This window comes from Nansenia antarctica (genome assembly GCF_963989245.1).
Source record: "Nansenia antarctica genome assembly, chromosome: 1".
Lineage (NCBI taxonomy): Eukaryota > Metazoa > Chordata > Actinopteri > Argentiniformes > Microstomatidae > Nansenia > Nansenia antarctica.
Genome location: NC_137674.1, coordinates 34,006,962 through 34,022,359, shown reverse-complemented (window position 1 = coordinate 34,022,359; position 15,398 = coordinate 34,006,962).

Genomic DNA, 15,398 nt, shown 5'->3' with positions numbered 1-15,398 from the left:
CGCCTTCACCAGTTAACCCTCTCCCCCTCCCCTTCCCATGTGTCCCCAGCACTACCTTAATTAGGACCCTATACTTTCTTCTATTTACCTTTTGTTTCTTTTTATTATTACTATTCGATCTTTTCAGTTTGTAAAGCGTCTTTGAGTGTCTAGAAAAGCGCTATATAAGTCTAATGTATTATTATTATTATTATTATTGCATCAAATGGGAGATCACTGTGACTCATATCCTCCAGTCAAATCTGTCAAAGACATTCCAAACAAACACCTCTTTTCACCAATGCAAATCTTTTAAATCTCTTTTAAACACACTAACACTGAAAACAGACTCCCTACTGTATCGTTTTTAGCATCTTTTAAACACACTAACACAAACACTGTACAGTATTGAATACTATACAGTGTTTGTGTTAGTGTGTTTAAAAGATGCTAAAAACGATACAGTAGGGAGTCTGTTTCAGAGAAAGCATCGGCCATAGCTACAGGAAACGGAAACGAGGGAATAGTCAGGTTTGTTATATAAGTTCGTGGGAATTTTTTGGGGATTTGCTAATCTATACATTTTTGGAAAGGGCATTGTATGAGGAATCAGAAAATATATGTTTCCATTTGCACAGATGTCTGAAAGGCGGCCATCTTGGCATTTAAGAAATGGCCGCCATAATACACACGTTTTGTAATATCTTGGCTTCTAAATAAGCTAGAACATTTTAACTGCTAAACCTACATTTTCAGGGTCAAGGAATCCAATGGTTGTAGTTACAAAGCTATTTTTTGTATTCTTTTTTTTTTTATATCACATAAAAATTTGTAACTTATACTTTAAGAAATTGTCGTTTTTCTATTACTTCCATACGTGAGTCCACAGACCACAGTATGATCACGACAACCTCCTGCATTAGATAGTCTCGATGTTATGATTTAAACTTTTGTTGGCTTTTTGGGGGGATTTGCTAATCTATACATTTTTGGATGTTATGGCAACAGCCAGCAACCAGTAAGGCAATACAGAGGCAGGTAAATCTTTAGCCTAATGGCATATTTAATGATCTTCTTTCGGCGTATGGGTAGTTGTTTTCCTCTCCACTCCACCATGCTCGGGGCCGAGGGGCTCCCCTTTTACCACCCCGAGACCTGGTTGAGGGGCTCACCCGGGCTATATTTCTGGACACCCCTCCAGAAGCCACGTCATCGTCTCGTCATCTAGTACCGACAGAACATGCATCCCGTTGGGTGGGTGGTACACCGGGCAATCCAGGATAACATGGTCTGCGGTTTGGTCCTCTGCGCCACACTCGCACGACGCATTTGGGGCCAAGCCCCATCTGTGCATTGATGAGCGGAAACGCCCGATGCCGGTCCGGAGACGATTGAGCCTCACCCAGGATAGCCTTGGCAAGTCCATCCCGAGGGGCTCAGGGCCGGCGACTGGGATATGGTCGCGGAGTTTGGAGGTGTTTGCCTCCCACTCCGCGCGCCACATATAATCCGCCCATCCTGCCGCACTGATGTTAAGATCTCTGCATTGCTGCCTGAGATCCTGTGCGGCAGGCACAAATGGGTGTCTCGACTTGAGACGCCGGGAGGGCTCCGCTGTTATAGTGAGCCTATCGTGGAGCAGATGGTTATTAAGCTGCACGGCCCGGCAGGCGAGACGTGCTGTGGCTCCCATGCGGCGGAGGCCTGCGGGCTGGATGCCTGCTAGGATGGGAAGGTTGTCCACGGGGGTAGGACGCAGGCATCCTGTCACAAACCGCAAGGCTTCGTTTATAGGCGAGTCGATGAGGCGGGTGTGGGCACTGCGACACCATACTGGGGCGCAGTATTCACTAGTTGAATAAAGGAGGGCTAGGGCTGCCGTGTGCAAGGTCTTTGCGCCGGCGCCCCAGCCTGAGCCAACCAGTCGCCTCATCAACGCCACACGAGCTGTTAACTTCTTGCGCAGTGACTCGAGGTGCCGGCGAAACGTGAGCGTCCTGTCCAATGTCACGCCGAGATAGATTGGCTCAGCGGAACATGGCAGGGGAGTTCCATCTAGGTATACTCTAAGCTCACATTTAGCCTCCCTGTTGTTAAGGTGGAAGGCAGCCGACACCGTCTTTGCCTCGCTAAGCTTCAATCTCCATTTCCGGAAGTATGCCACTAGTGTCTGCATGTCCTGGCTCAGAATCCCCTCCACAGACTGCCAATTTCCAGCAGAGTACACCACTGCGAGGTCGTCTGCGTAGGCGTACTTCCGCGAGAGTGTGTTGGGCAGGTCATAGGTGTAGATATTATAGAGGAGGGGGGCCAGGACCGATCCCTGAGGGACGCCGTTCTTAAGGCGGCGAAGCCTGCTTAGCTGTCCGCAACCGGTGGTAAGGGTAAAGCTGCGGTTACGGATGAGCTCCATGATCATTCTGACCATGTGCCTGTCCGGCAGCAGGCGGAGCAGCTTGCAGGTGAGGCCGCGATGCCATACGGTATCGTAGGCAGCCGTCAGGTCTATAAAGACGGCCCCATCTCGAGGATCTTGAAGGGGATGCATAACAGAGAGATGGGACGGTAACTCTTAGGGTCCCCTTCAGGCTTATTCGGTTTAGGGATCGCAACAACTAGGGCTCTTCGCCAGATTTTGGGGATCTTGAGTTGGCGCAAACAGGAAGTGAGGAACGCTCTCAGGCAGGACTTCAAGGCGGGTGCGGCATGGAGAATAAGCTCCGTATATCATATTTAATGATAAAAATAGGGAATGAAACAAAATAAATGAATGGGAGGAATGTGGGGAGTGTATGGTGTGCTGGTTGTTCTGTTTGTGGGATGTGTATTTACTCTATGTGTAATGACAGGCGGGTTGTGTCTCTTGACTATGTATAAGCGTTTATGCTATGTGTGATGTGATATGTGAATGGCGAGTCCAATGCGTGCCAATGTGAGCTGGGCTGTTAGATTAGTTCATCATCATCACTTTCGTGCGTCACAGCTTGGGAATCGTCATCGTTCTGGCACTGGCTGTTCTTAGCTCTGCATGAACATCTGCCAGAAGAACAGTCAGTTTTGCATTTGCATTGTACCATCTCAATGATGGACTTTGGGGCTGGGAGGACGTCTGTGGTTGTTGGTTTAAGCATGCCATCCTCATGTTTGGAGTACCAATTTTGCAGGGGATCCAATTAGCCTATGGATCCTGCAGAGCAATGGCTGCCTGTGCCCATATACTTTTTTTTTTTAAGAAGAAGAATACAAAACATTGCTTTGTAACTCCAACCATTGGATTCATTGACCCTGAAAATGTAGGTTTAGCAGTTAAAATCAATGTTCTAGCTTATTTAGAAGCCAAGATATTACAAAACGTGTGTATTATGACCAAGATGGCCGCCTTTCAGACATCTGTGCAAATGGAAACATATATTTTCTGATTCCTCATACAATGCCCTTTCCAAAAATGTATAGATTAGCAAATCCCCAAAAAATTCCCACGAAAGTTTAAATTGAAACATAGTGAACCTGACTAGAAGCACAGGAGTATTAGCACTGAGTGCTAGCTATGGCCGATGCTTTCTCTGAAACAGACTCCCTACTGTATCGTTTTTAGCATCACAGTGAGATTAGCTCCTGCTGTGAGAGAAGACTCCCACACAGTGTAACTCCTAACAACGATGCTAACTGACGTACAAAACGGGAGAGCGTGTGGTATATTTTTACACACATACACATAGACCTGTGTATAGAACCTGTAGATATCTGTCTTATTGCACACACAATCATAGACCTGTATAGTTCTGTAAAGTTTCTGCCTTTTTCATTGTCTCCAAGATTCCTAACAAGGGGGGGTTTATGAATTAGCATTCCTTTGGCCTAGAGAACACATGGTCAAAGATGGCCCTTCCTGTGACCTGCCCCCTGCTCTTTGACCTGAGTGAATGATACTGTCCCTCTTTTGTTTTTAAGTATGTTGTTTTGTCGTGTTTTGGTTGCTTTTGTTTGTTTGATTCACTGTTTTAACCTGTTTGAATCTGTTGCTTGTTTTTAAATTATGCTCTGTAAGGTGTCCTTGAGTGCTCTGAAAGGCGCATATAAATAACATTTATTATTATTATTATTATTATTATTATTATACCAAACAGCTAGTGTAGCAGTGTGTTGTGATGTCTCTTCTGCTGAACTATTAATCATCATAAACACTCACACTCAAAATGTCCTTCCTCCTCCCTGCCTATTATGCTGTTTCCTCAAAGATGTCGTTGTGTCAAGAATAACCGCGGTCCGGCCTGAGGGATGACACTGCCGTTAACCCCTGTCTGCGCGAGTCAGCCGCACTCTCGTGACGCTACCCCGGGGTCGCGCTGTCAGTCTGCACGAGAGCGGCCGTTGAGGCTCCGTCTGAGTCAGGCATCTCGCGCTAAACTGCGGGGCTCTGCTCCAATCACAGAGACGCTTTCTGACAGACCAGGACAGCCCCGGGAGAGAAGCGGGTGATTTGTGGATTTTAACGCCCAGTTACACGCCAAGTGCCGTTAATGTGCCTTTCCCCCATGTCGTTCGTTCGTCTGTCTGTCGTTCATCATGTAAATTGGGTAATGAATGCTCTCCTGTATCAGAAGCGATACTAGTTGAGTCTCGTTTGCGTGTGTGTGGTTGATAAGATTGTTTGCGAGTGCTGTTTTAAGGATGTGTCATCATTTGATATAGAGGGTATGTCTTCATGTCTGGCAAATACGATTAGGACATCAGTGACAGGAAGCAGAAATCTCTCAAGGCATTGATAATGACAAGATAGCAAGAGACAAGATTTGATCTTACTGTTACTGTGTCCAAAAGATACATCTAGATGTCTATATGGATAGCTCCCTGATTGTTATGTACTGGCTGGACATAATGAATGAATCATCTTAGGTTTTGCCATAAGAAGCTATTTCAATTGCCAGACTGGCCCCTAGTTATGAATGGTATAGTCAAAACAGCAAGTAGAGTAGACACAATAGTAGGGTAGACACACGTGCGTGCGTGCGGGCGGGTATCTGTGATGTGTGTGTATCTGTTTGAGTGCGTGTGTGTGTATCTCTGTGTGTGTGTGTGTGTGTGTGTGTGTGTGTGTGTGTGTGTGTGTGTGTGTGTGTGTGTGTGTGTGAATGTAGTAATGTGAGAGCAGGTGGGCAGCAGATTGTGTTGGGTCTCTAGGACTCCCCACCCTCCTACCTCCATCTTTGTGGACAGATGGAGACAGATGGAGTCGTCTGATGACCATCTCTGTTTAGGCCTGGACTATACCAACCTTCGTATGGACTGAAAACCAAACAGAAAATACATTCACAGTAGCTTCCTAACTGCCATGGGAGGCTGGGGGAGGTAGAACACCAGGAGAGGCTGGGGGAGGTAGAACACCAGGGGAGACTGGGGGAGGTAGAACACCAGGGGAGACTCGGGGAGGTAGAACACCAGGGGAGGCTGGGGGAGGTAGAACACCAGGGCAGGTTGGGTGAGGTAGAACACCTGGGGAGGCTGGGGGAGGTAGAACACCAAGGGGGGCTGGGGGAGGTAGAACACCAGGGGAGGCTAGGGGAGGTAGAACACCAGGGGAGGCTAGGGGAGGTAGAACACCAGGGGAGGCTGGTGGAAGTAGAACACATGGGGAGGCTGGGGGAGGTAGAACACCAAGGGAGGCTAGGGGAGGTTGATCTTTCTTTCTTCTTCTATCACGACGACTGGCCCCTGGCCTGAGCTAGATTACTCTTCCTGCTACGACTGGTGTATTGATGATTCACTTGCTTAGTCAAATGTATTGATTGTAAGTGGAATAAGGTGTCTGCTAAAAGCCAAAAATGTAAATGTAAATTCCCAAATAAAGCAGAAATGTCTTAAAAAAGAAAGAAAAAAAAAGAAGAGATAAATGCCTTGGCTCAATATATTCAAAGGCATGTTCATAAAAGGAGCTAGTGAACACACCGTACGATCTTATCTCCTGCTTCTATGTTCGATCCTGCTCATGCAAGATAGTAGTGTATCCTAACCTCTGCTGCTCCACTGCTTCGATAGCTAATCCCCCATCTTGACGCTTTAATCCTGCAGGATTATAGAAAGGCTTCTCTCTGACCCGTAAGAAGTGAGCGGTGTCAGAAACCGCCCTAGGAGTCTTTTGGTGAGTGTGATGAAAAAAAAGCAATTTCAATTAGCAGTCCTTCCCGACCCAGTCAGCTGCAGTCGGTCTGGTGGGAGTGGCAGGTCCTGGTTCTGACAGCAGGCCCGGCTTTCATCTCAGCAGGGGGGGGTTGACTGCCTGGTTCTTACTCCAAGGCTCCAAGTTTATTTATCTGCCTTACCTTGCCTTGCCAACTCCACTGGAGAGGAAACTCAGGAGATGCAGTGGGAAGAGAGTTATTAGGAGGGGGATTTTGTCTTTCGATCCCTATTCAAGGTGATATATAAAATGCTGTGGCTTACAGTACAGATCAGTACAAATCACCAGAATCATCGTCTTAGGTTGATAAGCCGATTCTTAACAGTCCTTTGTGATGTTCCTCACTCCTCTCGTTTTGTTAAGTATATTCATATATTCATTGCAAAAAAGGGATATCTCTTCTTTTTGACGTCACCTCAGAGGTTGTGTAGATGCTAAGCGTATCTCTGTCATGAGGTGATGGAGGTGGTGTAGAGTTGTGTAAAAAAGCTCATGCATATTCACACTGTGGTGCTTCGGAGAAGGCGCTGATGACAGAGGAAATGTCAACCCCTGTTTTCTTTCCCCCCAGCCCCTAGCCTAGCTTTCCCCCCCCCCGCCCCAGCCCTAGCCTAGCTTCTCACACAAACAAACAGTGGCTGGGGGAATGAAAAGCTTGTCTGACATCGCGCCAATTCCTGTCTGCGCAGTCGAGCACGGAGCAGCGACTCTAAAGCTGTTATTGTGTTATTCATGGTAATTACCCATCTCCCCTCAGAGAGACGGTCTTTAATCCCAGCGACTGGCAGTTGACAGGGTGACGGAAGCGGTGGTGGAGGCCGACTTCAGTTGACACTATTTATGGATCATTTTCCTGCAGGGTTTTTTCTCCTGGTCACATCTGCTCACTGCTGACGGCAGGTAATCAATCTGGACCTGCCTGAAGGTTTTACTGGCGAGGGATCTTCCTCCACTGTGTGGAGTCATAGGGGCGATGCTTTTCCTTGGGTGCAGTATGTCTTTGTATATGTCTATAGTCTATACTGTGTGTCTATACTCTCCCTACCGTACGTACTGTATAGATTTCAGACAATTGGGTAGTGGAGGTAGTGGGGCCTAGTGGTAGTGGGGTCTAGTGGTAGTGGGGTCTAGTGGTAGTGGGGCCTAGTGGTAGTGGGGCCTAGTGGTAGTGGGGTCTAGTGGTGATCTAGTGGTGGTCTAGTGGTAGTGGGGTCTAGTGGTACTGGAGGTCTAGTGGTACTGGAGGTCTAGTGGTGGTCTAGTGGTGGTCTAGTGGTCCTGGAGGTCTAGTGGTGGTCTAGTGGTGGTCTAGTGGTACTGGAGGTCTAGTGGTACTGGAGGTCTAGTGGTCATGGTGGTCTAGTGGTCATGGTGGTCTAGTGGTCATGGTGGTCTAGTGGTAGTGGGGTCTAGTGGTAGTGGAGGCCTAGTGGTCCTGGAGGTCTAGTGGTGGTCTAGTGGTGGTCTAGTGGTGGTCTAGTGGTCGTGGTGGTCTAGTGGTAGTGGGGTCTAGTGGTAGTGGGGTCTAGTGGTAGTGGAGGCCTAGTGGTAGTGGGGTCTAGTGGTAGTGGGGTCTAGTGGTGGTCTAGTGGTAGTGGGGTCTAGTGGTAGTGGGGTCTAGTGGTGGTCTAGTGGTGGTCTAGTGGTAGTGGGGTCTAGTGGTCCTGGAGGTCTAGTGGTGGTCTAGTGGTGGTCTAGTGGTAGTGGGGTCTAGTGGTGGTCTAGTGGTAGTGGGGCCTAGTGGTAGTGGGGTCTAGTGGTCCTGGAGGTCTAGTGGTGGTCTAGTGGTAGTGGGGCCTAGTGGTACTGGAGGTCTAGTGGTGGTCTAGTGGTGGTCTAGTGGTGGTCTAGTGGTTGTCTAGTGGTCGTGGTGGTCTAGTGGTAGTGGAGGCCTAGTGGTAGTGGGGCCTAGTGGTAGTGGGGTCTAGTGGTAGTGGAGGCCTAGTGGTACTGGAGGTCTAGTGGTGGTCTAGTGGTCGTGGTGGTCTAGTGGTAGTGGAGGCCTAGTGGTAGTGGGGCCTAGTGGTAGTGGGGCCTAGTGGTAGTGGGGTCTAGTGGTAGTGGGGCCTAGTGGTACTGGGGTCTAGTGGTAGTAGAGGCCTAGTGGTACTGGAGGTCTAGTGGTGGTCTAGTGGTGGTCTAGTGGTGGTCTAGTGGTCGTGGTGGTCTAGTGGTAGTGGGGCCTAGTGGTAGTGGGGCCTAGTGGTGATAGTGAATTGGACTGGTGATCAGAAGGTCATGAGTTCAAATCTCACCTGGGAACACCACCACTAGTGTGCCCTTGAGTAAGTCACATAGCCCTAAGTTACTCCAGGTCCCTGTAATCTCTCATTCTAAATTGCTTTGGGTAAAGGTGTCTGCTAAATGTGACAGCAGCTGGTGAATGCGGGAACAAGTGGGCAACCAATCCAAATGTTTGGACTTTCATTCAGAAAAATGTAAATGAATTTCAACGTTGTTGAAAATCAATGACACACTCGCAAGTCTAGCCAAAATGTTGCAATGCAATGGATTCGGTGAGTAATCCCCACTACTACCTAGTTAAATAAATCATTGCATTGCAATATTTTGGCTTGTCTTGCGAGTGTGTCATTGATTTTCAACAATCAATATTTTGATCGGTTGCCGACTTGTTCCCGCTTTAACCAGCTGCTGTCACAAGTGGTTAAAATGTAAATGCGATGCAAGTTATACATCACATGATGATGATGTTTGTGAGTTACTCATGAAAGCCCAGTCTAGTTTGTCTCTGTGCTGACAGAACAGTACCCTGCACTTGCCTTTACCTCAAATTGGCTTTTCTCATAGAATCTGCGGTTTTACTTGATTGTTTTGGACCGTGACCCAGATTTTGCCCTCTATCAGCACAGCATTATTCACAATGAGCTGTGTCCATTAGAGGGCAAAATCTGGGTCGTGGTCCAATACAATCAAGTCAGAAAACAGCAGAGGCTATGAGTAGAGTACTGCTGGTCATGGTCACAGATAATGGACAGTGTACAGGCACATTTGGAAATGTTTGCACTCTAAACAATATGCTTGAAAAAATTATTCCCCAGACAATGATTTGTCAGTGACTGAGTTAATGGAAGGTAAAAGCAGTTTGTTTTCAACAGTTTGCTGCTTGGCAGGTTTAGTAACGTCAGTGACGTGACGTTTAGCTTTTAGTTTGTTGGGCTAAATAATTTCAGCATCAGGATAGGAAAACCCCAGCAAACACACATACACTCACACACATACTCTCACATACACGTACGCACACACACACACACACACACACACACACACACACACACACACTGCCCACACTCACACACACACGCACGCAGACACACTCATAGTCACACTCACAGTCACACTCACACTTACACACACACACTGCCCCCCCCCACACACACACACTCACACACACACACACTGCCCACACACACACCTCAGCTGTTTTTCTGGCGCAGTGAGCAGTTAGCTGGCCTGAGCTAGCAGCGTTGCTCTTTTTAAAATACCCTTTTTTCTGCCTCTGCGCCTTAAACCCCGGGTGTGTCATCAGCTCTCTGCCTCTCCAATGCCCTCAGCAGCTGTTCATAATGACTGACCACAGACCACAGACCCTGCATCCCTACTGACCACAGACCACAGACCCTACACTTCTACTGACCCCAGACCCTGCACTCCTACTGACCACAGACCCTACACTGCTACTGACCACAGACCCTGCTACTGACCACAGACCCTGCATTCCTACTGACCACAGACCACAGACCCTGCACTCCTACTGACCACAGACCACAGACCCTGCACAGCTACTAACCACTGACCACAGACCACAGACCCTGCACCCCTACAGACCACAGACGCTGCCCTCCTACTGACCACACACCACAGACCCTGCACTGACCACAGACCCTGTACCCCTACTGACCACAGACTACAGACCCTGCACTGTTACTGACCACAGACCACAGACCCTGCACAGCTACTAACCACTGACCACAGACCACAGACCCTGCACCCCTACAGACCACAGACGCTGCCCTCCTACTGACCACACACCACAGACCCTGCACTGACCACAGACCCTGTACCCCTACTGACCACAGACTACAGACCCTGCACTGTTACTGACCACAGACCACAGACCCTGCACTGCTACTGACCACAGACAACAGACCCTGCACTCCTACTGACCACAGACCCTGCACCCCTACTGACCACAGACCACAGACCCTGCACCCCTACTGACCACAGACCACAGACCCTGCACTGCTACTGACCACAGACCCTGCACCCCTACTGACCACAGACCACAGACCCTGCACTCCTACTGACCACAGACCACAGACCCTGCACTCCTACTGACCACAGACCACAGACCCTGCACTCCTACTGACCACAGACCACAGACCCTGCACTCCTACTGACCACAGACCACAGACCCTGCACTCCTACTGCCACTCAGGACACAGAAGCAGTTCTGCAGCCAGTCAGAGTCAAGATCCAAATCTGCTGCATTGACTCAGGAGGGTTTCCATTCAGGACTGAGGATCCATGAGGAACTTTGTTGCACTAAGGAGCGCGATAGGAGATCTGTCTGTCAGACAGCCAGACAGACAATCTATCTATATATCTGTCTGTCTGTCTATCTATCTATCTATCTATCTATCTATCTATCTATCTATCTATCTATCTGTCTATCTATCTGTCTGTCTGTCTGTCTATCTGTCTGTCTGTCTATCTGTCTGTCTGTCTGTCTGTCTGTCTGTCTGTCTGTCTGTCTGTCTGTCTCTCTGTCTATCTATATGTATCTATGTATCAGAGAAGTGTTCAGTGAGCTTAGGTTCCCCAACATCCACACAGGCAGCAGAGGCAGAGAGAGCCCTATGCAGACAAGACAGGACCAGACTTTGAACATTTCTGAATGTGCTTCCATCTCTGTTATCCAAAAAACAGACTGCAGCAGCACTGAGGTGGGAATAATGAGTGGTTGAGTGTGTGGGCGGCCGTCTGTCTGTGTGTGCGGAAGTGTCTGTCTGCAATGTGCAATGGTGAGTGAGTGCATGTGTGAGAGAGGGGAAGAGAGATGGAGAGAGAGAGGGATAGAGAGATGTACAGAGAGGTGGGGGGGGGGGGGTGTGGAGAGAGAGGCAGAGAGAGAGGGAGAGGGAGAGAGAAAGTGTGATAGAGAGATGTACAGAGAGGTGGGGGGTGGAGAGGGAGGGGGGGAGAGAGAGAGGGAGGGAGAGAGAAAGAGGGATAGAGAGATCTACAGTGAGGTGGGGGTGGGGAGGGATGGGGAGAGGGGGAGAGGGAGAGAGAAAGAGGGATCTACAGAGGGAAGGGTGGGGGGGTGGAGAGGGATGGGGAGAGGGGGAGAGAGAGAGGGATAGAGAGATCTACATAGAGGTGGTGGGTGGAGAGGGATGGGGAGAGGGGGAGAGAGAGAGACACAGAGAGAGAGGGAGAGAGAGGGATAGAGACATCTACAGAGAGGAAGGGTGGGGGGTGGAGAGGGATGGGGAGGGGGGGGGGAGAGACAGAGAGAGGGAGAGGGTGAGAGAAAGAGGGATAGAGAGATCTCCAGAGAGGCGGGATGGGGAGAGAGAGACAGAGAGAGAGGGAGGGAGAAAGAGGGAGAGAGAGAAAGAGGGATAGAGACATCTCCTGAGAGGGGGCGGGGTGGTGGGGGTTGGGGGGTGTACCACACAGATGTGCTGAGTCATATCGGTCAGGAGGGTGACGGTTGTTCAGTGACCCCCCCCATGACCCCACGCAGCGGGGAGTCCACAGCCAACATCCTGTCCTGCTGCACCTGCTGACTGTTGGGAGATAGAGAGAGAGTGGAAGAGAGGAGGAGTGGAGGAGAGGAGGAGAGGAGGAGTGGAGGAGTGGAGATTCCCTCTGATAGACACATTAGCAGCAGGAATCAGCTTGTCCCTCTTTACAGAGACACAGAGGTGCTGCTTCACCCCCACTTCACCTCACCCGACTGGGTGATGGAGGGAGTGAGAGAGTGACTACGCTGCTCAGAGGAGGAGGGGAAGAGACAGAGGAGGAGAACGGGGGAGAGACAGTGTCGTTGAAGGTCTGTGTGAACTCCTCCTGTCAAGCTCTGCCGCTTACCCTAGTTGTTGTTGTAGGTCAAACTAACCCCTCAGACCGACGGTCTTTCTCTCGTGGTTTTCCTGAGTGATATATACATAGCTCTCATTCTTCATCTCTGTGTTTTGTCTGTAGGCAGAGTTGCCAGATGGGGCGGGTTTTAATTTATTTTACAAACATCATTGGCAACAGACATACAGTTTATGGGGCAGGAGATGGGCACCTGCCCAATAGTAATTAGCGGTTTTTAGACTGTGGTTAGGCTGGAAATTGTCTCCTATCTGGTTACCCTGTCTGTAGGTTAGGTGTCCTCTGATCCAGTGATGCTCACTGCCTAAACTCACATTTCTGCTCTTTAGTACAGTGTCTTAGTAAAGTGTCTTAGCACAGTTTTAGTGAAGTCGCTTTTGTTGTCTCTGTTCAGACTCGATGTTGGTTGTGTTTCACTGAAGTGTTATCTTGCTGTCAAAATCAACTCCATCCTTATCATGTCATCTGCTTTGTGACTGCTACGACACAAAGCCTCTTCGTTAATTAACCTCTCACTGTGAGATGATATCAGCCGACCTGTCACACACACTGTCATGTAAGTTGAGTCAAAGATAAAGTATCGTAGGCTACTCTCACGGTTACTATGGTTACTGAAACACCTCAGTGGGTCATTAGTTTTTTGTCGTACTGTAAGTCATTGTGTCGGAGATATAACAGAAGTGTTTCTGGTTGGCTAACACCTTCTCTGATATCACATTACACTGGCGGTGTTGCTTATTGAAATAGAGGGCTTTTACTGTTAAGTTTGTATCGTTAACTAAGCATATTATTCACGGTGTGGGAAGCTGTGAAGAAGCGTAAAGCCGTATTGTGACTGAATAGATTACTCAGGATGCACTGTACTGGTGTAAGACACCACTGTTGTAGTGTGATTCTAGCGTGGTGTGGTGGGGGCGTTGAAGAGGGCGAACGCAAGCGTAGCAACCTCAGAAACACAACTCCTCAGAGATGACTCCGTTTGAGCGGCCATTTGTCTCTGATCCGCTGGGTATTTGTTTCCCAGCTTCCTGTCCTCAGGGGAACCCAGAAGCTGTGGACGACAGTTGCTGCACAAGGAGCTGAACTGAGATCTCAGCCCAGCGAGGGAAATCATGGTTTCATGGCAGTTAATTAATGTATTTCAGCCCCTGACATCCGTGTCCACGCACTCTCTTGCTGACTCTGACTCCGCTGCAACTGTCAATTCATTAGAACCGGAATCAGATAATCAGAATTCATCAGAATCAGAGAATCAGAATTCATCAGAATCAGAATCATCAGCTCGTCCACCAGGCTAATGCCTGCTACGATGCTAATGCCTTCTACAATGCTAATGCCTGCTACGATGCTAATGCCTTCTACAATGCTAATGCCTGCTACGATGCTAATGGCTGTCTCCTTTCTGGTCTTCCGAAGAAAGCTATTGGGCAGCTGCAATTAGTCCAAAATGCAGCAGCGAGAGTTTTAACCAAAACAAGCAGACAAGCTCATATAACTCCTATTTTAGAAACTCTACACTGGCTTCCTGTTAAGTTCAGAATAGATTTCAAGATTCTTCTGCTTGTTTATAAAGCTCTCACTGGCATAGCACCAGAATATCTGAAAGACCTTTTGCTAGCATATCAGCTCAATAGAGCTCTTAGGTCTTCTGACGCTGGTTTTCTCTGTATACCACATGTACAAAAGAAGAGATTTGGTGAGGCTGCATTCTCATTTTATGCACCCAAATTGTGGAATGCACTGCCAGTTTACATTAGGGATGCAACCTCAGTAAATATGTTCAAGTCAAGACTAAAATCCCATCTTTTTAATATTTCCTTTAAATGACTAAATAATTAAATTATGATTATATAATGATTGGAGCACTTTGAGCTGCAATGTTTGCAGGAAAAGCGCTATACAAATAAAAAGTTATTATTATTATTATTATTACGATGCTAATGCCTGCTACGATGCTAATACCTGCTACGATGCTAATACCTGCAACGATGCTAATGCCTGCTACGTTGCTAATGCTTGCTACGATGCTAATGCCTGCTACGATGCTAATGCCTGCTACGTTGCTAATGTGAGACATCCTGTTGCTGTGGCAGCTCTCCATCCTCACAGTGAGCGCCTCCTGGTGTCCTGTGACATCACTATAATGGAATGTACTGGACATCACTGAGGCTGTGACTAAGACTGTCCATACTCCACCAATGTGGAGTCCAATAACAGCCCGGATGTTTGGATGTCCTTTTAATGCTCTCTCTCTCTCATTCTCTCTCTTTCTCTCTCTCTTTCTCTCTCTCTCTCTCTGTCTCTCACTCTCTCTCTCTCTCTCTCTCTCTCTTTCTCTCTTACTCTCTCACTCTCTCTCTCTTTCTCTCTTACTCTCTCACTCTCTCTCTCTATCTTTCTATATCCTCTCTCTCTCTTTATCTATATCCTCTCTCTCTCTCTCTCTCTGTCTCTGTCTCTGTCTCTCCCTGTCATCGAGTGTTTGTAAAAGTTGGACAGCACAGTGGTTGGTCAGCATTGTGATGCGGTTTTGGCTGTCTTTTACTGCTGCAGATAGCTGTTGGCCACAGGTCTGAGTAGCCTAATATGATTAGAAATGTTCCTGGCCTAAATTGAATGGCGTATTCTCAAAAAGTCTGAGCACCCTTTCGTTGAATAGATCTACTTATGGTATCTCTTGGTCATCGTTTCTAACAAAAGCAAATCTAGGGAAACAGGTTCAGAACCGAGCAGCTCGGCTTGCCCTTCAGTGCACAATGAGCTAATAAACAACATGCAGGACCGACTCTTCTGGCAAAAAGTTGATGAGAGCAAGTTAAAAGCATCACTTCTTTTGTATTTTTTGTAACAAATATTAATGGACTGTTTGTATAGGCAGCTCACACCTAGCTCTAATGCACACACATACGCCACCAGAAAAGCCACCAGGGGTAACTACACTATTCCAAAAACCAAAACGAGCTATGGTTGAATGGAACTCCCTTCCAGGTCATATCTCTAAAACTCAGAATAAAGCTAGTTTCCAAAAACAAGTGAAGCAACACCTCATGCCTGTTTGTTAGTGCTCATTGCTGACTTATTATTTATAATGTGTTTGTTGTTTTTGTGTGTTTTT